Source organism: Cervus canadensis, chromosome 27 (genome assembly GCF_019320065.1).
Source record: "Cervus canadensis isolate Bull #8, Minnesota chromosome 27, ASM1932006v1, whole genome shotgun sequence".
Taxonomy (NCBI): domain Eukaryota; kingdom Metazoa; phylum Chordata; class Mammalia; order Artiodactyla; family Cervidae; genus Cervus; species Cervus canadensis.
The window spans coordinates 31,689,906-31,715,402 of record NC_057412.1 but is presented as its reverse complement, the minus strand read 5'-3'; positions in this window follow the sequence as shown (position 1 = coordinate 31,715,402).

Sequence of the window (25,497 nt, the reverse complement as noted above, 5' to 3'; positions counted from 1 at the left end):
ATTCCAGTATTCATGGGCTTCCCTGGTGGCTCAGATGGTAAAGAATCCCCCTGCAATGAGGAAGACCTCAGTTCAATCCCTGTATTGGGAAGATCCCCTGGAGGAATGTATGGCAACCCACTCCAATATTCTTGCCTGGAGAATCCCCATGGACAGAGGAGCCTGGCAGACTACAGTCCGTGGGGTCCCAAAGAGTCAGACATGACTGAACAATAAGCACATAGCACTCTCTTAAGCATAGTGCAGAGAAAACGGGTGATTTTTCCCCCCTAAGAAAACACATATATGTCTATTTTCAACCCAAATGAAGTGAAATATCCTCTTATCAGACATCAATCTGGGCTTCCCTTGTGGCTCAGCTGGTGAAGAATCTGCGCGCAATCTGGGAGACCTGGATTTGATCCCTGGATTGGGAACATCCCCTGGAGAAGGGAGATGCTACCTACTCCAGTATTCTGACGTGGAAAATTCTATGGACTGTATAGTCCATGGGGTCACAAAGAGTCAGGCATGATGGAGTGAATTTCACTTCCAGCCATTAATGTGGTTAATGAATGCCCCATCCATTGTCATCTACTACTCATGAAGGAAGCACATAGGCTTCTTATAATAGTGGTCTCTTTTGTAAATATGTTTTGCCAAGGCAAAGTCACCAATTTTGGCCTTTTGGGTAAAGAGTTGAATTATTTTATGTGATGCCCTTTCAGCAAGATTTCTAAATTGAAAAAAAAATTATATGTATGCACCTATCAGTACTATTGTCTTAAATTTAAAGCACACAATTTGCCCCATTACACAAAGTGTACAATTATTTAAAAGTACATTTAGCTAGAAAAATAGACTCATGGCTTGTAAAGCCAAGGAAAATGACAGTTTCACTCAAGATTAGTGTAAACGAAGCTGGCAAACTTTATATACTTGTATTTTCTGAGTATAACATGTAAATACACACATAAAAAAACTTAAAAGTAACATTTAAAATGCATGTGCTTCTATCAGGTCTACATAAATAATAAAGAATATATAATAATATATATAATATAAATGATAATAAATAATAATATGAATATATAATAAATATTTGTATGTATTTAAACAATGCTGTATATATATACAAATATAGTCATATATATATAACCATGTGTGTAATAAACAAGTTTTTATCCTAACACTATCAAAAACAATTTTATATTATTTTTTGCTTCAAGAATATTTTATTGGCTATAAAATGTTACATAGCTTTATTTCTGAATTTTAGGTAACCATTTCTTATTGTTATATTTTTCTGATTAAAATCAATAACTAGCTTCAAGTATTTTAGCCTATTCATTATTAATTTTATTACAAATGCCTGATAGTCAAGTTAAGTGACAAAGGCATTTTAAAGATTCTGATATGTATTTTTATATCACCATCCAGATAGCCAATAAAAGCTCAGAGAAACAATTTCCAAGTAAGTATCAAAAGCCTTAATATTTTATGTCCCTTGACTAATATTTCTACTCCTATAAATCTGCCCAAAGGAAACAATGCAAAATTTATACAGTACTTTAAGCCTGAAATTCATTTCAGTATCATTTATTACTTTGAAATATTGGAAACCATGTACATACTTAAAAATGCAATAATGCTTAAACAAACTATGATGGAGAATATTCTTTATGAGATACAGTCTTATAATACCAAATAATCTACAATACTATAGGAAATATAGACAATATAATATAAAGAAGATATTTATAGTATGCTGGGAGGGATTGGGGGCAGGAGGAGAAGGGGACAACAGAGGATGAGTTGGCTGGATGGCATCACCGACTCAATGGACTTGAGTTTGGGTAAACTCCGGGAGTTGATGATGGACAGGGAGGCCTGGCGTGCTACAATTTATGGGGTCGCAAAGAGTCGGACACGACTGAGCGACTGAACTGAACTGAACTGAATACTTTTTAAAGAAAAAAATTCAAGAATACTAGAAAATTTCCCCAAATAACACTGGTCATCATAGAATAGTGGGAACAGAGTCACTTTAGTTGTATCTTCATTTTTTTACTTATGCAGTTTATAAATAAGCAAGTACTGATATATCAAGGAAAATACCTAATTTATTTTATAACATTACTCATGCAAATTTATATTTACCAAAATGGAATCATTTGAATTTGGAACTATTTACTTAAGATGTCAAAATAGAATTCTAGAAATTAATGTTAACAATTTATAGTCACTGACGCTATTCTCAAAATTATTTCTCCAACTTTAAGAAAACTCATAGATGAACATATACCAGAACACATTTCTTTTTCCCTGGTATATGAATATTGCATAGCTATGACTAGTTACAGATATGCAGAATGGGTAAATATTATTATTTGGCGCAGCATAGGCATGAATAATTTACAGTTTGCAATAGTAGTTTCTAAACCACAAGCCAATGAGCTCCAGAGATTAGAAAAGGTTAATGGATCCATTGTTGTTAGTTGTTCAGTTGTTAAGTCATGTCTGACTCTGCGACCTCATGAACTACAGCACTCCAGACTTCCCTATATTTCACTATCTCTCCTCCTCTCCATGAGTTCACACTCATGCCCACTGAGTCAGTGATGCCATCCAAATATCTCATTCTGTTGCCCCCTTCTCCTCTTTCCCTCTAGTTTTCCTAGCATGAGGGTCTTTTCCAATCAGTTGGATCTTTGCGTCAGGTGACCAGAATATTGGAGCTTCAGCTTCTGCACTAGTTCTTCCAATGAATATTCAGAGTTGGTTTCCTTTAGGATTGACTAATTTGATCTTCTTGCTGTCCAAGGGATTCTCAAGAGTCTTTTCCAGCACCACAGTTTGAAAGCATCAATTCTTTGGCTCTCAGCCTTCTTTATGGTCCAATTCTCACATCCATACATGACTATTGGAAAAACCATTGCTTTGACTATATGGACCTTTGTCAGCAAAGTGATATCTCTGCTTTTTAATACACTGTCTAGGTTTGTCAGAGCTATTCTTCCCAGGACCAGTGATCTTTAAATTCTGTGACTGCAGTCACAAAATTTGGGGTCACAAAGAGTCGGACACGACTGAGCAACTGAACCAAACTGAACTGCAGCCACAGTCTGCATTGATTTTGGAGCCCAAGAAAGTGAAATCTGACACAATTTCCACTTTTTCCTCACTTGCAATGAAGTGATGGAACCAGATGCCATGATCTTCATTTTTTGACTGTTGGGTTTTCTTTTTTTTTTTTAAGCCAGCTTTTTCACTATCCTCCTCCATCTTCATCACAAGGCTGCTAGCTCCTCTTCACTTTCTGCCGTCAAAGTTGTTTCACATGCATATCTGAGGTTGTTAATATTTCTTTTGGCAATCTTGATTCCAGCTTGCGAGTCATCTGGCCCAGAATTTTGTATGATGTATTCTGCATGTAAGTTAAATAAGCAGGGTGACAATGTGCAGCCTTGACATATTCCTTTCCTGATTTTGAACCAGACCGATTTTGTTTCATGTCCTTATCTAACTGCTGCTTCTTGACCCACGTACAGGTTTCTCAGGAGACAGGTAATATGGTCTGGTATTCACAACTCATTAAGAATATTCCACAGCTTGTGATCTACACAGTCAATGACTTTAGCGTAGTCAATGAAGCAGAAATAGATTAAAAAAAAATTATCTTGCTTTTACTATGATCCAGTGGATGTTGGCGGTTTGATCTCTGGTTCCTCTGCCTTCCCTCAATCCAGCCCATACATGTGGAATTTCTTGGTTCACATACTGCTGACGCCTAACTTGAATGTTTTGAGCATAACCTTAGCATTTGAAGTGAATACAATTGTGTGGTAGTTTGAGCATTCTTTGGCATTGCCTTTCTTTGGGATTGGAATGAAAACTGACCTTTTCGAGTCCTATGGGCGCTGCTGAGTTTTCCAAATTTGCTGACATGTTGAGTGCAGTACTTTCACAGTATCATCCTTCAGGATTTGAAATAGCTCAGCTGGAATTCCATCATCTCCACTAGTTTTTTTCATAGTAATGCCCACTTGACTTCACTGTCCAGGATGTCTGGCTCTAGATGAGTGACCACACCATCGTGGTTATCTGGGTCATTAAGAGTTTTTGTGTTCAGTTCTTCTGTGTATTCTTGCCACCTCTTAATCTCTTTTGCTTCTGTTAGATCTTTGCCATTTTTGTCCTTTATTGTACCCATCTTCACATGAAATGTTTCCTTGGTATCTCCAATGTTCTTAAAGAGAGCTCTAGTCTTTCCCATTCTATCATTTTCCTCTATTTCTTTGCATTGTTCACTTAGCAAGCTTTCTTACTTCTCCTTGCTGTTCTCTGGAACTCTGCATTCAGTTGTGTATATCTTTCCCTTTCTCCTTTGCCTTTTGCTTCTCTTTTTTCCTCAGCTATTTGTACCAAATATCTACGGATAAAAATATATATTCCATATATTTCTTTAATTGTAAAAGTAAAGGGACTTGTATCAGCATTATAGTTTTATGAATAAGTGGATAAATAAAGTCTTTGTAGCAAGTTAACAATTAACATTTAATTGAAAGTATATATTCATTATGTTTTTTTTCAAATTGCAACTATTATCATATGTCTAATATTTATAGACTTCTAATATATTATAGACTAATATTATTAGACTTCCCTGGTGGCTCAGACAGTAAAGTGTCTGTCTACAATGTGGGAAACCTGGGTTCAATCCCTGGGTCAGGAAGATTCCCTGGAGAAGGAAGCAGCAACCCTCTCCAGTATTCTTGCCTAGAAAATCCCACGGATGGAGGAGCTTGGTGCAGGCTACTGTCCATGGGGTCGCAAAGAGTTGGGCACAACTGAGCAACTTCCCCTAATATATATATTTAATATTACAATGCAATCTTAGATTAAAAATTGTGATTAAAAATCTTAGATTACCAATTCTGAAAATATAGTGTCTATAGGGATCATGTAGGGTATTTATAATAAAGATTTCACTGCCTAATCCCAGAGATTGTGACAGAGAAGTTTGGGGGGAAATGCATTTGTATTATGCATTCTAGATGATTCTGATGAGTGTGGTCTTTGGACCTTTATTTTAAAAACAGCACTTAGATGCTGGGAACAACTATACACTTAGGAGATATAATGATGTTCTTGTCTAAAGAAGGGACAGCACCACTGTTGCCCAGTGATAAACATTTCTGGCCTATTAGCAAGATGATATTCAAAGCAGGAAATTGTCACTAAAGACTAGCAAAAGTCTAGTCTAATTGAGCAATAAGAACTAGTGTCCATAGGGCTAATATGTATGAAAACAAGCTCTGTGTATATGTATATACACATGTATGAGAATGTGCATGCACACAAAATAAATTACCCTATGGGGCTCTTAAAAATAAATGATCATAATTATGATAATAAATGATCATAATTGGCTCTGTTTTGCTTGTTGTATTGTCAAGAGGAAGGCACTGATCGCATTGTGTATTTCCTTTGAGTGTCCCTATTCTTAATTTACTATGCCAGCTAAACAAGTATTGAAAACTGCATGATTAGTGTTTTAGAAAATTCTTGAAATTTTATAGTATAGCAATTTTTACAAAACTGCTCAAACTAAATCTTAGACAAAGGATCAGGTAGTAATTAAATGCCAGCCACCTCTCCAGTGAAGCAGAATTTAGGTGCTTCAAACACATAACACCTTTTTCATAGTTGTTATCCTTGAGATTTCTGTTGTTTATTTTCTGTCCTCTTGTCTTCTCTGTTTTCTTCTCCTACTGGCCTGTAGCTAGCAGGAGACACTCTGAAGCAGTGATGCGATTTTGCCCCTGACCCTTGCTGTGACTGTGGATTTTGTAATCTAAGTCAATTTCACTCACAGCAGGTCCATTGGTAAAGTATTTCAGTTCTAAATGGCAAACTGCTTAAATTCTTCAGTTTTGGGTGTCCAAGGGATATCTATGGGCAACTGACTTCTGTAAACCCACAGAAAAGGCTTCTTGACCCAGTGTGACAAATACATACTTTATATGCTCCACTGAGATAGAGTGATGCTTATAATCTTTCAACTCAAATATATTCAAATCTTGGTTATATGATCACTTTCATTATTATCTGTAATCAGAGCAGTGATTTGCAAGGATATAAACTAACCATTTTCAGAGAAACTAAATGGTAACATGTCATAAAAGAGGGGGCAAGATATGGTACAGATTTTGAATTTGTGGCATTACAGACAGCAATCAAGCAGGCAAAGCAAAGGTAAGCCAGCTCATGTCCAAATGAAACTCAGAAGCAGCCATAATCTAGATTCTTGGGTAAAAGAACTTCTCAGATTTCACAGGGCAATATTTCAAATAAAAAGTAGAATAGTTTATGTAGAGCATGAACCAGAAACTCAAGAGGCTGCTCTTCCGTGTCCGACTCTTTGTGACCCCATGGACTGTAGCCCACCAGGCTCCTCTGTCCGTGGGATTTTCTAGGCAAGAGTACTGGAGTGGGCTGCCATTTCCTTTTCTAGATCTTCCCAACCCAGGGATCAAACCCGGGTCTCCTGCATTGCAGCCAGATGCTTCACTGTCTGAGACACCAGGGAAGCCCCCTAAGAGGCCACTAAAGAACATAATTATATGATTTAGGCTGTATGTAGGACAACAAGAAATGATGGGGCAGTGACAGATTTACAAGTGCATGATTCTCCTAAAATCATTTTGATGCAAAAATAATTAACACACATATAACAACACTGTAACTACAGGGAAAACATATTTGTGAGCTTAATTTTGTCTATACAATAGACCCTTAGATATTCTTTCATTAGAATTCAATTCAGGAACTATTCTCTGCCCACCCTCCACATCCCACCCCCCTACCCCCCAATTTCCCCTCTTCTGAAAGCCTTGGTTGACTATTAAGTATTGCAGCTCAGGGGTCCTGTCTGCAACATTGTAACCCTTTTCAGCTAAGTATGTTATTCTGATGAGGGACTGCTATCCATACATATTTGGATGATTTAAATTTAGAAAGACAGTGAACAAAGACTGCTTGATTCCTGATGTATTGGAAGGCACCAGATAAGATTCAAGTCCTTTTATTAATGCTTTAAGAAAATGTGTGATTTTTCCCTCATTATACTACACAGATAACATAGTTTTACTTTTGATAAGGACCTGATACTCTGGATTAAACCATCTGTACATTCCAGCCTAAGTGGATTTTGAAGAATTTTGCACACCGTGTTTTTAGAGTTCTTGCAATGCCAATTACACAAGAATACACTTTAGCATGAAACTAAATTCTTAGTGAATAAAATGAGAGATGGCAGTTCTGATGGAACTGAGCTTTAAAAGCTAGTTGCAATATGTATTGTGGAACTTAGTCCATCCCTTGAATATGCTGTGAAGCTTCATTTTCTAGAAATTATGACTTACTACATGATTACATGAGACAAATTTAACTTATAAAAATTTGAGAGAAAAATTGCATTATTCTTAAGGTAAAGTAGACCTTAATACATAGCTTTCAGCAAAGAATTACTTTGATATTTAATTTGAATTGCTATGAAAGTTCAAGCCCATTGAAGTGAATTAATCACAAAGTAACATATCATTTTTTGTTTGATCTACATTGCCTAATTTGTTTTATGCATGGAAAAATACAATATCTGTTGTTGCATTCAAACCATGTTCATATATTTTAAGAACAGGCCTTGAAATGGTCATATAGGCTAGAGGGGAGTATCAGTAACTAGATATGATCATGCCTTATGACCACTATAAATTTGAAGGATAAAAGGATTCAAAATTATTAGCAGAAATATGAAGTGTCTGTATCTAAAAGGAGCAAAGTATATTTTCCCCAAAGGACTGAAAATATTTTTTTGTTATTTACAATATTAAAAAAATAATTCTCTTCATAGAGGTTTCTTTCTGGCTTGAAACAGATATTATTCAAAGAGATTGTTCCATCTCATCTCTTCCCTCCTCAGTGTCTATTTTATCCTCTCTGAAGCTTTCAAATTTCCCAATCCCCAGGTAAGAGAGCTTTAGGCATCATGTCTATTTTTTCACCATATATCAGTACAGAGTGCCTGGCCCATAATTATTGCTCAACAAACACATGTTGAGTGAGTTGGAAGAGACTTGCTCCTCCACACATGCCCAGAAGTAGAGGTCATATACCCAACAAGACTGGTCAAGTGTATTGATTTATTTTCCCTGAAAATGTCCCAGGAAAGAGAATCCAAAATCTTTAACAATTGATCTAATATATATGGATCTGCTAGTAGGCTTCTAGGTAGGGATACCATACATGATTTTCTTACATAAGAAACATTTTCCACTTTATGTGTAGTTAAACAAGAAGTTCGTCTTTGAAAAGTATATTGAGTGAAGACTTTGGAATTATTCTCTGATCTGCTGATAATTTCTATACTTAAGAGAGAGATTAAATAGTTGACTCATATTTAGGTCTAGGAGACTTATATTATGTCTTAAACTTGTAAACATATTTGTGAAAATTTTCTTAAAATGTTTTCTGACTAAGCATCACAATGATTAAGTTAAAGATTTGAATGAAAAATATTATAATATTGTTTTACAGAGAGTTGTAAATTATTAGCTAATATATTTTTCTCAGTTATCTGTGGATTAAGGAAAGGTTATAATACTGTACCAGGATATATTCATTTTGAATATGTGGTTGATTTCTTATTCACATAAAATAAGGTAATGCAGAAAATATGCTGATGGCTCTTTTTTTGGATGTTCATGTTACTAAATATTAATAAAATTGTTTGATCTGGAGGTCAAAAACATTTTTTTTTTAATTTCACAGACTTTCTAGAGCTGTTTGCATTTTTCCTTTGGAAAAAGAAGCAATATATGGAAAATATTTAGCTGTTTGGGAAAGCAGTTGCCACGTAATATATCAGTTACCACACAACTGTCATATGATACACTGAAGTGGTTACCAAAACAATATGGTTTAATTTTATTTGTTTGTTATTTGCACATAAATATTTTCCACATGAATAATGTCAAAATATCTTCTGATTCAAGCAGAAGCTCCCAACAGTTTCTTTCTTTTCCATAAAAATCTTAACACATAAGATTTTCTTAGTTCTTGCTGAAACATGAAAATTAAGGTAAAAGCCTGTTAAATCATTTGCTCAGATAAAATATCACAGTTCAAAACACTGTGACAACTAGGAAAAAAAGCAACAAACATAATGTAAAAGCTGTGAGTCAAGAGTCCTCAGTATCTTATTGTGGACTGTACTCCCAGAAACAGTCTCTCAGATAGCTCTGACGGGCTCTGAAGAGGTAGTGGGCAGGTTAGCACATATGCGATTTGGATGAAGGGGGTGCATGCAAACAAGTGCACATCTCAGTGGAAAATTGCTGCTAGTCATGAGGAGTTAATGGTTTTCGTGTATTTTTAGGAGTGGGAAGATGCAAAAAATTTCTCCTGAGAATATCTAATTATCTGAAGGCCTCTTCTGCCAGTCTTCCCAGAGCACAGAGTGCCTCATTACACCCTGGATTCCTTGCAGGGTGTATTGAAGGTCAGCGACTGCAGTGGCTATTGACCTAATTCTTGTAGACCAGGTTGCAAGTAACATTCTTCAGTTGACAACTACATTTACAATATTCTCTCCTAGGAATAAGTTTTTTCAAGGATATATGAGCATAAGCTGAACAGGAGTTATAGAATTCTGGGAAAGGCAATTGAGAAAACTGTGGGTTCTTAATACAATAATATTAGCTAAGAAACAATCTACAGATGTTCAGAAATTATTTCTGTCCTTCTTATTCAAAGAGAATCTACTGTCACCATATAGGTTGAGATGTTGCTGAGATGATTCCTTCATAGATTTTCAAAGTGTTGATCATGATCTCCTATCTTTTCCTCAAATATCAACTTCCACCCCTATTGGTGTTCCAAAGATGGCTGGTGAGAATTTATGATTCGCATCATAATTTTCAAAATCAAGCTTCTGGGTTTGGTGTCATGAGGACCACATTCTAGCAAATTGAAATATTCTACTAAATAGAAATAAAATCTCTTAACAGTTATAAACTCAACCACTTGATATTCTTTGGCTAACTTATGGCTTAATTTTGAAGTTAAAGGATTACCCATCTTTTGACAAAAGAGCCAAGTATTTATAAACATCTTTTATTGTTAATTAGCCTCAGGTAAGCGCTTTATACAGCAAGTGCTCCTTTGATTGCAACACTTTTGGGATCTGAAAAGTTTTAGAATATATTTTCATTCATGTGGCAACTTCTCTATAAGAAAGCAATGGTTGATTAGACAAAACTAAAGGCAGAAGAAAAGCTAGAGTTGCTTTTTAAAATTTTTATAAGAAAATGATAGGAATGAATTTTAAAATGAACCTAAGAATTGTTTCACATCCAGATCTTGGTATAGAAGAGTCCATCAGCATGGAGGAAAAATAAAGGCAGTGTTTGCAATGGAAACAAAAGTAACCATTATTAGTCTGAACTAGAGCTGTAGCATCAAGTCTTATAATAAGTATATAGTTTCTCTTGTCTTCACGCAAGGTAACTTTTGGGGTTTGATTTAAACATTTTAAAATCCTGTGTTTTTCCACATGTAACTAAACATCAAAATAAGATCAAAAGATCATTTCTCATTAAAGATTTGCCTGCTGGTCTTTTAAGTATATAACTTATTGATGTGTATCAATTTATAATATGTAAAATGAGAAATGTAAATACTATATGCTCATCTCTGTTCCTAGGGAGTTCTGTGAATAAATTTCCATTAATCTAGTGGCAAATGCACCCTAAAGTTGTATAATTCATGCCCTTTCTGGATGAGTTTAATAAGAAATAATCTGCTATTTTTCATTTCCTTTCCTCTCCCTACTCCAATTGCACTTCTATAGAAGTCTTAAATGTTTATGTATGTATCTGGTTATGCATATTGTAAACATCTGTCAGCTCAGTAAAACTCACTGCAGGGTAGTTATTATTTTGAAGGAAAACTGAGCTCATCGCAATGAAAATAAATTTAAAACCTGCTTCAATCTAAAATTAAAGAAATACCAAGTCAGAAATTTTGGTTTTACCTCATTGATTTGACCAGGGTAGCATGAAAGAAAAGTAACTTATGTGTTTTCACTTTCACAACAGTTTTTAAGATATGTGTGTATATATGCTTCTAAATATCTGTGTTTTCATGTAAAAAGAACTTCATTACCTGGATTCTGAGGTAGAGTCATGTCACATGACACAGATCATTCCTGGATTCTGAGACGTGACTGGACATGGTGGAGGTATAGTCTACATAGTTTATGTATAGTGTCTGTGCCATTCAGGTATCATGAGTTGCCAAGTAAAAAAGCACAGTTACCCTGCAAAGGAAAAAGCAAATTGTTACTGAGAAGCTGTTGAATAAGACACTGAGCAGAATACGTTGGCCAAATATCACAGCAAAGTATTTTCTAATGGCCAATTGATTGGAGTTTGTTTTTTAATAGTAAATTTATAGGGTTAGAAATTTATAGGAGGTGCCATCAGTTCAGTTCAGTTCAGTTGCTCAGTCGTGTCTGACTCTTTGTGACCCCATGAACCGCAGCACACCAGGCCTCCCTGTCCATCACCAACTCCCGCAGTCCACCCAAACCCATGTCCATTGTGTCGATGATGCCATCCAACCATCTCATCCTCTGTCATCCCCTTCTCCTCCTGCCCTCAATCTTTCCCAGCATCAGGGTCTTTTTAAATGAGTCAGCTCTTCTCATCAGCTGGCCAAATTATTGGAGTTTCAGCTTCAACGTCAGTCCTTCCAATGAACACCCAGGGCTGATCTCCTTTAGGATGGACTGGTTGGATCTCCTTGCAGTCCAAGGGACTCTCAAGGGTCTTCTCCAACACCATAGTTCAAAAGCATCAATTCTTCAGCGCTCAGCCTTCTTTATAGTCCAACTCTCACATCCATACATGACCACTGGAAAAACCATAGCTTTGACTAGACGAACCTTTGTTAATAAAGTAATGTCTCTGCTTTTTAATATGCTGTCCAGGTTGGTCATAACTTTCCTTCCAAGGAGTAAGTGTCTTTTAATTTCATGGCGTCAGTAACCATCTGCAGTGATTTTGGAGCCCAGAAAAATAAAGTCAGCCACTGTTTCCACTGTTTCCCCATCTATTTCCCATGAAGTGATGGGACCGGATGCCATGATCTTAGTTTTCTGAATGTTGAGCTTTAAGCCAACTTTTTCACTCTCCTCTTTAGAACTATGATAATTCATAGTCTGGTAACATTCATTTTTACTTTGTCTTACTTGAACTACTAAAAGGAGAAATCACTGGACTAATTATCCTTTCCTTTAGGAGGTTTTATAGCTTGGGTTATAATTTGTTAGCATTTATTAGTTGATGTTGTTGAGATGTTAGATGAGATTGCAAATTTAAAAGGCCCATTTAGTAAGATATAGCCTTAAAACTCAAAGTTTAATTATAAATAGTTTATTATATCTGGTTTGAGGCTTAAATAGAAAGCCAGTTATCCCTCCTTTCCTTTGTTATGCAACTTTATCCCCAAGTTTGAATTTTACCCTAGGATTTTTCATGGTAAAACCAAACTTGGTTCATTATCACGATTTTTTTCTTACAGAAATTTTATTCATAACTTTGTAATTCAGTATATTTTAGGGGAATTTTTCTTATAATTTTTTCTTTGGGAAATCCCAATGTGGGTCAACCATTCATGAAATGAGGGAGGATGGAAAGCCCAACAGTTTTCTACCCACACTATTAGGATCTGAATGCCACACAGTATTAATAACTATATGGCTACATAGGAGATCCACTCTTCCTTAATGTATAGTATTCTGGAAATACAGGATTCAATGCCTGGTTAGACACACTATAACGATCTCATGTTCTCTAAGCAACTCAGTCTCTTTTCCTTTATTTCTTTTTTCCAGTACTACTCAAGATCAGGCTCTTGGCTACTTTTCTTCACTTATATGGGCCAACTCAGGTTGGATAAATGTAAGACTGCTAAAACCTAGTCAAGCCGACATAAAGAGACACAGCCCAAACACAATCACACAAGCTCAGCAACTGGTTGATCCCATTCAGGCCCACTGAATTGTGTGTAGTAGATTCAGTTTATAAGTCAGGAGGGAGAGACTGAAGATACATCACACCGAGGATCATTGCCATGGCATCCTGCTCACAGTGCCAATTGTTTTATTAGAGCACTCAGCATCCTTGGCTGAGTGCCGGGCTGTGTGTCTCTGCAAAATTTATGGAAGAGAGGTACCAGTGGACAGAAAATAGAAAGAAACATAAATAACCAAAGAATTCTCTGAGAAAGCTCAAATTTGGTCTGTAGTGGACAAAGCAGGTAGGAAGATGAAGATGCAGGCAGTTGGTTCTGTTTTTTGTTTGTTTTTTGTTTTATTTAGGTTAAAAGATGGGGTCCAGAGGGACAGATTGCATTATTTGAATTTCCCTTGTACAACTAAAGGAAGTTTCCTATTTCCTTGCACACCTGTGGGGCTGAGGGGAAAGAAAGGAAGAGTATGTATGGAAGATGTCAGAGGTCAAACAACAGAAATGAAGTCAGCCAGCCTCTTAATTATACTCTCTAGTCTTAAATTTTTGAAATTATATTGGAAAAAATCAAATTCTATTAAATAGTCAGGAACTACCAAGAGAAAAAACTGTAACTCTGAAGTACTACAGAAATTCTGCAATGATTTTATATCACTGCTAAAAGAATCTAAGCATCAAGAAGGAAAGAAATCGTTATTTTCCCACCGATCATAGTGCTTGATACAGAGAAAAAAGTCAACTCATATTTTTGTATGAATGAATGAATGATAGTTTGGGGAGACATCTCCCAGGAAATGATATTTGAACTGATGCCTAGAGATATTTGAAGAGCAGGGTAATATTTATACAGAGGAGAAAGAAATAGAAAGGCCTTTAGACAGAAAGAACTTGGAACTTTGGAGAAGCAGAAAAGAAACCATTATGGTTGGAACCTAGTGACTTAGGGAGAGAGTTTAATGAAACAAAAATGGAGAGGTAAACAAGAACCAGACCATGCAGGGCTATCAGGCATGATGAGCAGATTACAATATATTTTTTAAAAAGTGAAAAGTCATTTTAAAGAGTTTAAGCAAGGGAGTGATATTATGTACTAGAAAAGAATATTCTGTTTTTGTGGTGTGCAAAATGGAATGCAGGGGGTGAGATGGGCATGGGAAGATACTGCATGAGTGGAGAAAAGTGGTGTGAGTTGAGGGGTCACAGTGAAGATGGAGGAAGTGATAGTCATGGACATGGGGATAAATATTAAAATAGAATGTGTATTTTGGAGATAAACCTTAATGTATTCAGTGATGGACCAGTTTGGGGAAAAGAGAAAATGGCAGGACTTCTAGATTTTTTTGGCTTGAACCATGGAATATATGGACTGCTATTTATGGGAGTGGGGAAAACTTGAGGGATGGTGAAGGAATACACTGATTTGAGGTGGAATAAACAGTTCCTTTTAGAAATGTTAAAATTGAAATGTCAATGTATAGCCATTAAGAAGGAATTTGGTAACATGAGTCTTGAGCTACATTTTGAAATATCAGCTAGTCAGTGTTGTTGAAAGCCTTGACAAAGTTTAAAGCCAAATCAGCTAAGCCTCATGGAATCACCTGAGCTAAACTAATGAGAAGAGAAAAGGGGCTGAGACTGAGTTCTGAATGTTAAAAATTTAAATTGATAGAGGAATAGTCAAGAAGAGAAAATGAAGCAGGTATTACAGATGAAAAGGCAATGCAGTAGAATTAAAAACTTGAAGTATATGATGTAACAAGCCCAAGGCAGGAGAGGAAGACAGGCATTAAGGAATTAAGAAAGGCACTCATCATATAAATCAGTCACTGTATGTAACCAGATAATGTAAGTATGTATAAGTCAGATAATCTAAGTATGGAGACAATCAAGCTGCAAAAAGAGAGCTTGATGGAGTGGAGAGAGGCTTTTAGACAGAGTTGTTCTAGAAGATCTCTCCAAGGAGATGATTTGGCAGAGATCTCGTTAATGGGAAAGGGAAGCCATGTGAACATCTAGAGGGAATATTCTCCAGGTCAAGGAGAAAGATGGCATGAAAACTGATAAGGGCACAAGCTTGAGATGTTGAAGGGACACCAGCATGTCCAGTGCCTCTGGAGTTAAAGGAAAAGTGGCCCTAGAGGTAAATAAGACCCAGTCAGGTGGGACATTGTATCTATGCAGAGTTGGCATTAATCGGTGGTACTTTTTAGCATCGCATAAAACAATGAGTTAAGTAGCATTGGGGGAATTTCCAAAAGTGTATGAAACTGAGAGGAATTTTTCTGGTATTTCTAACAGACTTGACCCTTAGTGTTCTTAGAATAAAAATCAATGCATTAACTTAACCATGTTTACTTCAAAAATACTTAGAATATTGAAAGATGGATAACGAGTTAGATATAAACATGGATATTTGAATTAATAGGAAGTAGTTGGAAGATTGTGAGAAAAATGATCTGTGATTTACATATAAATATTTAAAAAGTCATTTTTTTCTCATGAGAATAAAGACTACATAAAATATAGAAAGTGATTTTAGTAATTTGCAGGGGATGTGTTAAATGGTACTTGTATTAGACAACATGTACTAACTAGTATGAAATGTCCAGCTTCTGGCTGTATTTTGAAAAGTGCAACTTACAAGAAATACTGATAGATTGAATATGGAAGTTAAAGGAATTACATTAGTGTTTGAGAAGAAAAAACACTTTGGATAATATGCATTGTATTAAATTTAATGATCAGTATATTTGCAGTCTGGGTATATTCATACATATATATAATATATATTCAGTCTAGGTATATTCTAATACCCAGAAAAGTGTTTTGCTTATGAAAAAGCTAAATATATCTTTATTACATGCAGTAAAATATTGCAAAAATGAAAATATAAGTGTCCTGCTTACTGTGCTAAAGTATTTAAGAAAAAAAATTAGAACATCAAAGGCCTTGAAGAAAATTTTTCAATTTTTACTTTTAGTTCTTCTTAAAACAAAAACCTAATAGAAATCAAAATCTGTTCATAGACCCTAATGTAAATATATGTGCTTATATATTAATGGTGATTATAAAATGAAATTAAAAGTTATATTATTAAGGGTAAAGATTAGAGCAAGCCAATTGAATGGAATAGGGTATGTAAGAAAAAATGTGTAAGAAAATATAAAATTGGATGATATTTTCTGTGAGGTAATATTTACAGCTATCTGTTTCACATGTATGTTCCATATATCTATATCTAAGTCTTCTAGCTATCTTCAAAGTAAACATGGTAAAATTAAGACGCTTTTATTCTAAAAATTCTTGAGTCATATCTGTTAGAAGTATAAGAAGAATTCCTCTTAACTTTATACACTTTTGGAAAGTTACCCAAAGCTGTTTGTTTTGTCTAATTCCCAAAAGTATCATTTATTAATATAACCTGTTTTACACTTTAGTCTATAAATAACTAAAAACAAAGAATTTCTTCAATCTTGGGTTAAATAATTAGAATATTATCCTCAAAATCTTTCCCTGGTCCTAAAATATAGGAGTATCAAAAAGTATAGAAGATTAAGGATCTGTCCTGTCAGTGATATGGAGGCTAAAGATCTAGAAAAAAAATCAGATGTCTCCCTGACATTAACCTATGTAACTAACAGTTGCTAAACATTTATAAAATATAAAACATATGATATTTTATGATAAAAATACATGATCTCATATTTTTAAAAAAATAACTTGTACAAAATAAATACCAATTGGTCTTAGATATTCTCTTCCTATTTTTCACTCTGCTTTTCTCTTTTCCAAATCTTTAAAACTGCAAATGGACCGAACACAATTTTAAGGCTGCTCCAGGAGGCGTCTCGTTGTCTCTTTCTGTGTACCTTTGGTTAGACTTGGAATTTTTTATTTTTCCTGAAATAACAACTAGAACCCCATGGTCCTCCCACCCCACCCAAAAAAATCAGCTGCCAGTCATATCTGGAAATGACCAATTCAGGAACAAATGCTATGCAATGAAGGGATCAACAAGTCTAAAATCTACTTATTTCTCTCTTTTCTTCGCTGGTATTGACCTAGCCTACCTACTTGTGTTTCTTTGTACTTTCTCATTTTTATTTTCTATTGATTTTCCTACATCCTTAGCCCCTGCTTTCAGCCTGCCAAGACTATCTGCCTGACTTGATTTTGTTAGTCCTCTTTCCCTGTATCTGGATCTTGAAAGAGTGTTTTCACTAAATCTAAATCGGGCATTATGATGTGTCAGTGCTTACATACAAAATACTCATTTTACACATAAGTATGTTGATACCTGGGCTTCCCAGGTAGTGCTAATGGCAAAGAACCCACCTGCCAATGCAGGAGATATAAGAGATGAAGGTTTGATCCCTGGGTGGGGAAGATCCCCTAGAGGAGGGAATAGCAACCCACTCCACTATTCTTGCCTGGAAAATTCCATGGACAGAGGAGCCTGGTGGGCTACAGTCCATGGGGTCACAGAGTCAGACACGACTGAAGTGACTTAGCATGCACACGTGCATGTTGGTACCCACCTCAGTAAATGTCAGTGAGTAAAAGAATGTGTAGTTAAAAGTACTTGAAAAAAGAGAACATTTTCAGTAAAGTCTTAAGCTATAGAAAGAAAAACATTAAGAACAATTTAAAAATTAAGTTATCTATATAAATGGAATATCTCCCTGGTGTATTCCAGCCCCTTTTTATGACCAATCCTAAAATAGGTTCTTCTTAATAGATTTTCCACTTTTGGTCAATAGCACTGTGGAATATTAGATTAAAGCAATTGGAACTACTTTTGCTTCATACTGCATCTTTATTCTTTATCCCCAAGAATTTCTATCCAATGGCAATTTTTCATTTGGAAAGTTTCTTTTATCCATAATTTTCCTACTATATAGGATTTTGTTATTTAATACCACCTTAATTATCACTTGCCTTTTCCTTCTGATTCATTTTACACTCTGCCTCCTCCAGTAAGATGTATTCTGAGAGAGGATGAGACCAAACTTACAACCAATTAATTCTAAGCACATTAACCCTGCTGCTGCTGCTGCTAAGTCGCTTCAGTCGTCCGACTCTGTGCGACCCCATAGACAGCAGCCCACCAGGCATCCCCATCCCTGGGATTCTCCAGGCAAGAACACTGGAGTGGGTTGCCATTTCCTTCTCTAATGCATGAAAGTGAAAGGTGAAAGTAAAGTCACTCAGTCATGTCTGACTCTTTGTGACCCCATGGACTGCAGCCTACCAGGCTCCTCCATCCATGGGATTTTCCAGGCAAGAGTACTGGAGTGGGGTGCCATTGCCTTCTCTGACATTAACCCTACAGATAAAATTATAATATTTCTATTATTTAAAAAATAGCAACCTTATTGAGATGTAACTCATATACCATACACCTCAGTTAAAATGTTCAACTCACATTTTTATATATTCACAGAAGTTTGCAATCATCATCACCACAATGAATATTAGAACATTTTTGCCATCCCCCAAAAGAAACCTGATACCCATAAATAGTCATCTAACTCCTCCAACCTTCCCCCATCCCTAAGCAACCACTTTCTGCCTGTATAAGTTTACCTATTTTGAATATTTCATATATCAGAATCATATGAAATGTGTTATTTTGTGTCTTGATTCTTTTACATTAATATAGGTTTTTAAGATTCATCCATATTATAGTATCTATCAATATGTTAGTTTTTTTTAATAACCAAATAGTATTCCATTGCATAAACATATTGCATTTTATTTATGCATTTACAGTTGATAGATATCTGGATTTTCCCCATTTTGGCTATTATAACTAATAATGAACATTTCTGTATGAATTTTTAGGTGATCATTGTTTTCATTTCTCTTGGGTGTGTATCTAAGAATGGCTTTACAGGGTTAATGATGCCCCATTGTTTAAACTATTGTGAGACCACTATACTGTTTTCCAAAGCGTTGCACCATTCTATATCTTAAATCGCATTGCATGAGGGTGCCAACGTCTCTATATCCTCTCCAATGCTTGTTATAATCTTTCTTTTTTATTACTTTCATCTTAGTAGGTGTGAAGTGGTTTTGATCTGTATTTCCCTGATTGCTATCCAATGTTTTGAGTAATCTCAAATTATACTACATCCCTGGGAGAACTTACAAAGTGCCGTGTTTTAATAGATGCTGAGTTTTCCTCAAACATAATTTGAAATGTTAAGCTTGAGCAATAATGGACATTAACAAAATGCAGATGGAAAAGCGCTGCACATGCAGAATACTTTCAGTGGTCATTCCTACTTTATGATTTCCCTGCAGGCCTTCTGCCTGTGGCAGTATCTACCAGTGGTGGTAGAATCAGAGGTACCTGGGGGATGCACTGTGTGTCATTGTTATTTTATTTTTTTCCAATTAGGTGACCCCATAACAGTAGCACAAATAGTATTTCTAAATAGTTATAATGGCCTCTATCCTTTCTCATGTATCATTCTAATGAGAATTACAGATTGGTTTTATAAGAGATTAAATAGAAATTACAAAAAAAGTCAGTAACTTTTTATATCACTATCTTCTTTTCCCCAGTGCTCCTAAATCATCTTAAATAAATATATTTAACAGATGGTTGGCTCTCAAAGAAATCCACAGTTCTTTTGGGGGGAGAATCTTCTTGGTGTATTAATAACAATGGCAATAGATGTAACACGGGAAACAGGTGTTATCCAGGAAAAAACACACTTACTTGATCACTCAAAGCAAATTCAAATAGATTGCTTTGACTTTCAGTCTTGTTTTGCCTTTTTTTCTGTGAGTATTGTGCACACTGTTAGGTCTTTAAATTAATCTGCTATTTAGCCTTTATTTACAAAATGTGACATGATTCTTGAATAAGTAATTTGTGCAAGGATATTAAAAGTCTATTCATATTGTGGTTTAGAAATTAACAATCTTCATGATTTTTAAGCACAGAAATTTTAGAAGTTATGTGTTTGAATAAGTATATTTTTAAATGTTAATTTCTGTCAAAATTGCATTTCTGTATGGCTATAACAAATAATTCATAACTATATAAATTTCAGAATTGTCCTACAGTGCTGTCCTACAACACAAGCAAGGATGATGGAGCATGAGTGTATTTGTCTATGCCATCTGAAAGCCCTTTTACAGTCCATTAGTTAGTAAGATTATTAAAATATTCTCAGTTAATGGATTCTGTCAGTTTCAAGCTCTAGGTTTGTTTGTGGTCGAGGGACTGTTTGTATGTTTGAATTAAGTGCTTGGTTATTTCACTGATGGGTGTGGCTATTATTAACTGCTACTTATACATTCCTTTATATCTTATTGTGTTAATAAATTTTGGATGAAGGACCTACAGTGTTTTTAATTGCAAATGATCCATAAAGCAGTTCTCAACCTTTATTTAGAGCTATTCTGGGCCAAATTGTCTCCTTGATGTAGTAGGTTTTAGGGTAAGAGACAATGAAAAGTAAAGTGAAAGAGACAATAGTCCCCTAATTGAACATGTATACCTTTGTTGCAGAAAAAAGAATGTATCTCCTCTCTGTACATGGTTTCTAAGAAGGAACTGCTAAAACTTTATGATTTCTTGAGAGATCGGAGTATCTTTTATTCATGACAGACCCTTGGACCATAGCTGAATTTTTTGCTAAAGAAATGCCTCGGGCTGGGAACTGGTCATGCCAGAAAACTAACCACATGTTTAGAGGTTTGTGGCTTTGAGCCACATAGTATCAGCTAGACCACCTGACATCTGGGGAGGAGAGAGGAGCTAGAGATGGAGTTCAGTCACGTGGCCAAGGAGGAAATCAATCATGCTTACACAATGAAACCTCAGTAAAAACTCTGGACACTGAGGATGAGGTGAACTTCTGGATGGTGAACACATTGATGGACCAGGAGGATGGCACATCTGAAACCCTCAGGTGGGGCACGTGAAAGTTCTGTACTCAGGACCTCTCAAGTCTAACCTGATGTGTCTCTTTTTGTGGCTGGCCCTGAATGGTATGTTTAATAATAAAATTGTAGTCATTAATATACCACTGTATTGAATTTTTCATGTCATTCTACTGAATTATTAAACCTAAGGAGGTCACAGGAAACCTTGAATTTATATTCAGTTGATCAGAAGTGCAAGTGAACTGGAGATTCCATTCTTGCAGGTAACATCTGAATGAGGGCAGCCTTGTTGGAGACCATGACCTTAATTGCCGGAATCTGCACCAACTTTGGATGGCCGGTTCTAGAATCATATCACGTTATTGCAACAGTCCAGTTTATTTCTACCTAGGGCTCTTCATTTCTCCTTGAATTTTTGCATGCAAGCCTCCAAATGGCCATATTCTAAACCTTACAAAATGGTGTTACTTGGCAGCTAAATACTGGATTTTCTGGATTTTGATCATAAAATGTCACTCCATTATTTAAACCAACTGCAGACAGTGCTTTATAGAGATTAGAATGTGATGGAGAGATGATATGGCTTTGAGGAAATAAGACCAGGCTTAGTTTTTAGATAGGCATTCTCTGTCACTGTAAGAACTTTGACTTTGAAAATGATTGGTTATTCACCCTGGACCTATTTCATCATTCAAAGGATAAGATATTTGACTAAATAAACTTTAAAGTCTCTGGAATCTCTTAGGTAGTAAGATTCTTTGAATTTTAATGCCTCAGTTTCCCTGTCAGCAAATGGTTGCCAATTTGAATATCATTCAACTATGATAAATAACTGAACCATTTCCACCTGTAGGAAACAAATAGACTATTCATTCTAAATATGTTATGACTCTGTCAAGATTTCCAGAGGAAAATGAGAAGACAAAAAGTATAAAGCTTCTAGTTTCAATAGAAAGCAGTTTTCCATAAGAATCCATCAATTAAGTAAAATGTGGATGTTTATATTGTAAGAAACAGAGATGGAAATATTGTTGTATTTGATTTCTACTTGAATATAATTTTAAAATTAATATAAAGTGGCAATACCTGTTAAAATATGTTTGTAATAGGTGACATGATATCTGCTTATGCTTAAAAATCTGTATTTGATTTTTCCTTTTTTCTTTTTGTTTAATAACCCCCACCCAATTCTGACTTTTGAGGGAAGTTACTTATATCAGTGCACAAGCCAGTGTATAACTCAGGAGACTCAGTCACACATTAACTCATGTGTATCATTGAACATGATGGCAAAGGAACTGTGTAATTATAATGCACCAGAAGTTCACATTATAATCAAATTATGAAAGGAGCATGGAATTTGGAGTCATTTAGGGCTTAATATGAATCCTAGCTGTCCTGTACATTAGCTATATGACACTAGATAGTTTACATTAACTTTAAAGAGTCTGTTTTCTCTTACAAAATTTCTGTTTTACAGGACTATGTTTAGTGTTTAGCATAGTGGCTAGTATATAATAAATGATCACTAAAATGGTAACTAATGAATTGGGAATCATGAGATCCAGTTTTCCTTTTTAAAATTCAGGTTCTTCATCTTTCAAGTGAGCAGGTTAGACCAAATAAACACTAAAAACCCTCTAGGGTTTCCCTGGTGGTTCTAGTGGTAAAGAATCCGCCTGCCAATGCAGGAAATGCAGAAGACGTAGTTCGATCTGTGGGTGGAAAAGATGTCCAGGAGGAGGGCATGGCAACCCACTCCAGTATTCTTGTCTGGAGAATCCCAAGGACAGAAAAGAGCCTGGCCAGCTACAGTCCATAGGTTTGCTAAGAGTCCAACAGGACTGAGGCGACTTAATACACGAAGACACTCCCATATTTTTTGTTTAAGGAACTGCGTTTATTGATGTATCTTGGTAACACTAGGCAATACAATGTACATTTGGGGGCCTGGGAGCATTGAACAACACCCCCTTTTGAGGCTGCCAGTTCTCAACTGGTAATTCAGGTCCACGATGCCCTCATGGACCCAGATTCTTGCTAGTTTTCTGCTCTTTCATGCTTTGTCTGAGGCTTTCATCCTTGTGAATGTAAGCATTTGCCTTTTTGTGCTTTTGTGGATTTTGTATTTTCAGGGATATATGTATTATATATTATTTTTGGGGATACATGTATTATATATTATTATACTTTGGAAAAGACCCTGATGCTGGGAAAGATTGAGGGCAGGAGGAGAAGGGGATGACAGAGGATGAGATGGTTGAATGGCATCATTGACTCAATGGACTGAGTTTGAGCAAACTCCAGGAGACGGTGAAGGATAAGGAGGCCCAGCATGCTGCCATCCATAGGGTCTCAAAAAGTCAGACGTGACTGAGAGATTGAACAACAAATGTATAATATATATGATATAAGCAGAACCCTAGACTATTTTGCAGATGTTGAACTTTGGGTGTCTTCATTCTTAATGCTAAGACAGGTCACAAACACTGAAAAATAAGAATGGGATTTTTAAATTAACAGCCAGTTATGTTACACACTATTAAGCTTTGAGCTCTAATCAGAATTATTTTTTTTTTTCAGGAAGAACTGGTGTTTTTTTCCTTTAAAAATCTATGCCTCATAGCATCATTATCATGCAAGTAAAAATAAAATTCCTTGTCCTTAAATGGTTAAAGAGGGCAACAAAGTGGAGCGAAGTGACTTATTTAAGCAGTTGATTTTACATTAGTGTTCAAAAAAAACACAATAAGCATTTCCTATTTGCTGATGGAGCTGTCAGATAAGGATATAGCTTTTTAAAAAGTGACTTAAAAGGCTGTTCAAGTGCTCCAGCCCTCAATTTGTTTGTCTTTACAGCCATTTACAAGCCTATCTTCATCTACTCACAACAGAGTTGATTTTTATGAGCCTCAAATTTTCTTTGTATTGAACTTCTGTCACATTATAATCACAAAATAAGATTTATTATAGTACAGTGTTTTGGTAAGTACAGGACTGTGCCTGTAAAATGACATTTGAAAGCACACTTGAGGAATGGCAAATTTTAGACAGACACATTTTTTGATATTAGTTTCTAAGAACCCTAACTTGGAAGTTTCTCTTATAATTAATAATCCAATGGCCAATAAAAGCTATATAGGAAAGGATGACTTGATATAACAAAATGAAAAATTTGAGGAAAGTGCTGTATATTTTGCCCTATCCCCCAAATATTATTTCTAATAAGAAATGTAAAAAAAAATTTAACTTTAGATTTATTTTTTAGGTTATGATAAGTATCTTACAAATGGGCCATATTTACTGTCATGTTTAACATCAACTGTAACTTACTGGGTATGTATTAAAAAGTCACAAATCAAGACAGAGTGAAAATAATTCCAATTGACCTACATGTATGTCTGTTTCCCAGGTGGACTTTTGAATAGTTTATCAACTGACTGATTATAGAGCTTCATTTTCCTTTTTAAAAATTCACTTATTTTACATGAATTATCCAGGATAATTGATTAGGTTCCTACCATTTACGCTTTACACACAGGCTGAATTTTTCCAGAAGGCAGGTGGTTTCATTTCTGGACTGCTTAACTCATATTTTTCTTTCTGAATCTTTCATAGTCTGTTTCCTTAGGTGCTAACAAATCATACCAAATGTGTGTATCTAGCCCTAATTTTTCTTTCTGGTCCTGGTGTTTGTAGTTAGGAAGACTTCCAACTATGTAGCAAACAATGTAAAGATGAATTTTGGGGAAAAAAATCTTCCAACAGTCCCTGGTAAAAGATGTAAGGAGGGTTAATCTTAACTCCACAGCTGTTACTCCCATGAATCTTATAAGTTATATCCAAGCAATATTTTTATTTTAAATATTTTAATTATGTTAGATAGTCAGTAAAATAGGGCTGGTGTTGACCTTGGGGGATTAGATGCAATGAGTCAAAAGTCTTGTAAGTCCTCATTATAAAACACAGGGAAGAGGCAAGATGAGATTCATAGGTATACAGTTGCATGTGAAATCATTAATTTCTTTGTATACATGGATATAGGAAGAGTTGGAGAAATAAGCAGCATATGATTTATCTTTCAACATCCAGGAGATATACTAAAAGCAGGCTGAAGGGTGAAAGTGTTAGTCACTCAGTCATGTCTTTGTGACCCCATGGACTGTAGCCCACCAGGCTCCTCTGTCCATGGAATTCTCCAGGCAAGAAAAAACAGGCTACATACAAACAAATGTTGTATCTTGGGTGGCATTACCCAAACCAGTAGTACTTTTATCAGATATGGCTTAATAAACAGTCACATTGCTCTGTTTAATTGATCATAACAGTCTTCACTGAAATATAGAGTTCCTTTCATGTTTATTATCTGTATCCTTTTTCGTATACCTTGTCCTGTTAGTTTAAGCTTCTTGATGAAAGATTCTGCCTGCCTTAGTCATCACTGTATTCCCAACTGTTGAAGTAGTACCTGGCCCATTGTAAGCATTCAATAATGTTGGAGGCTGACTGATAGGGACTTCCA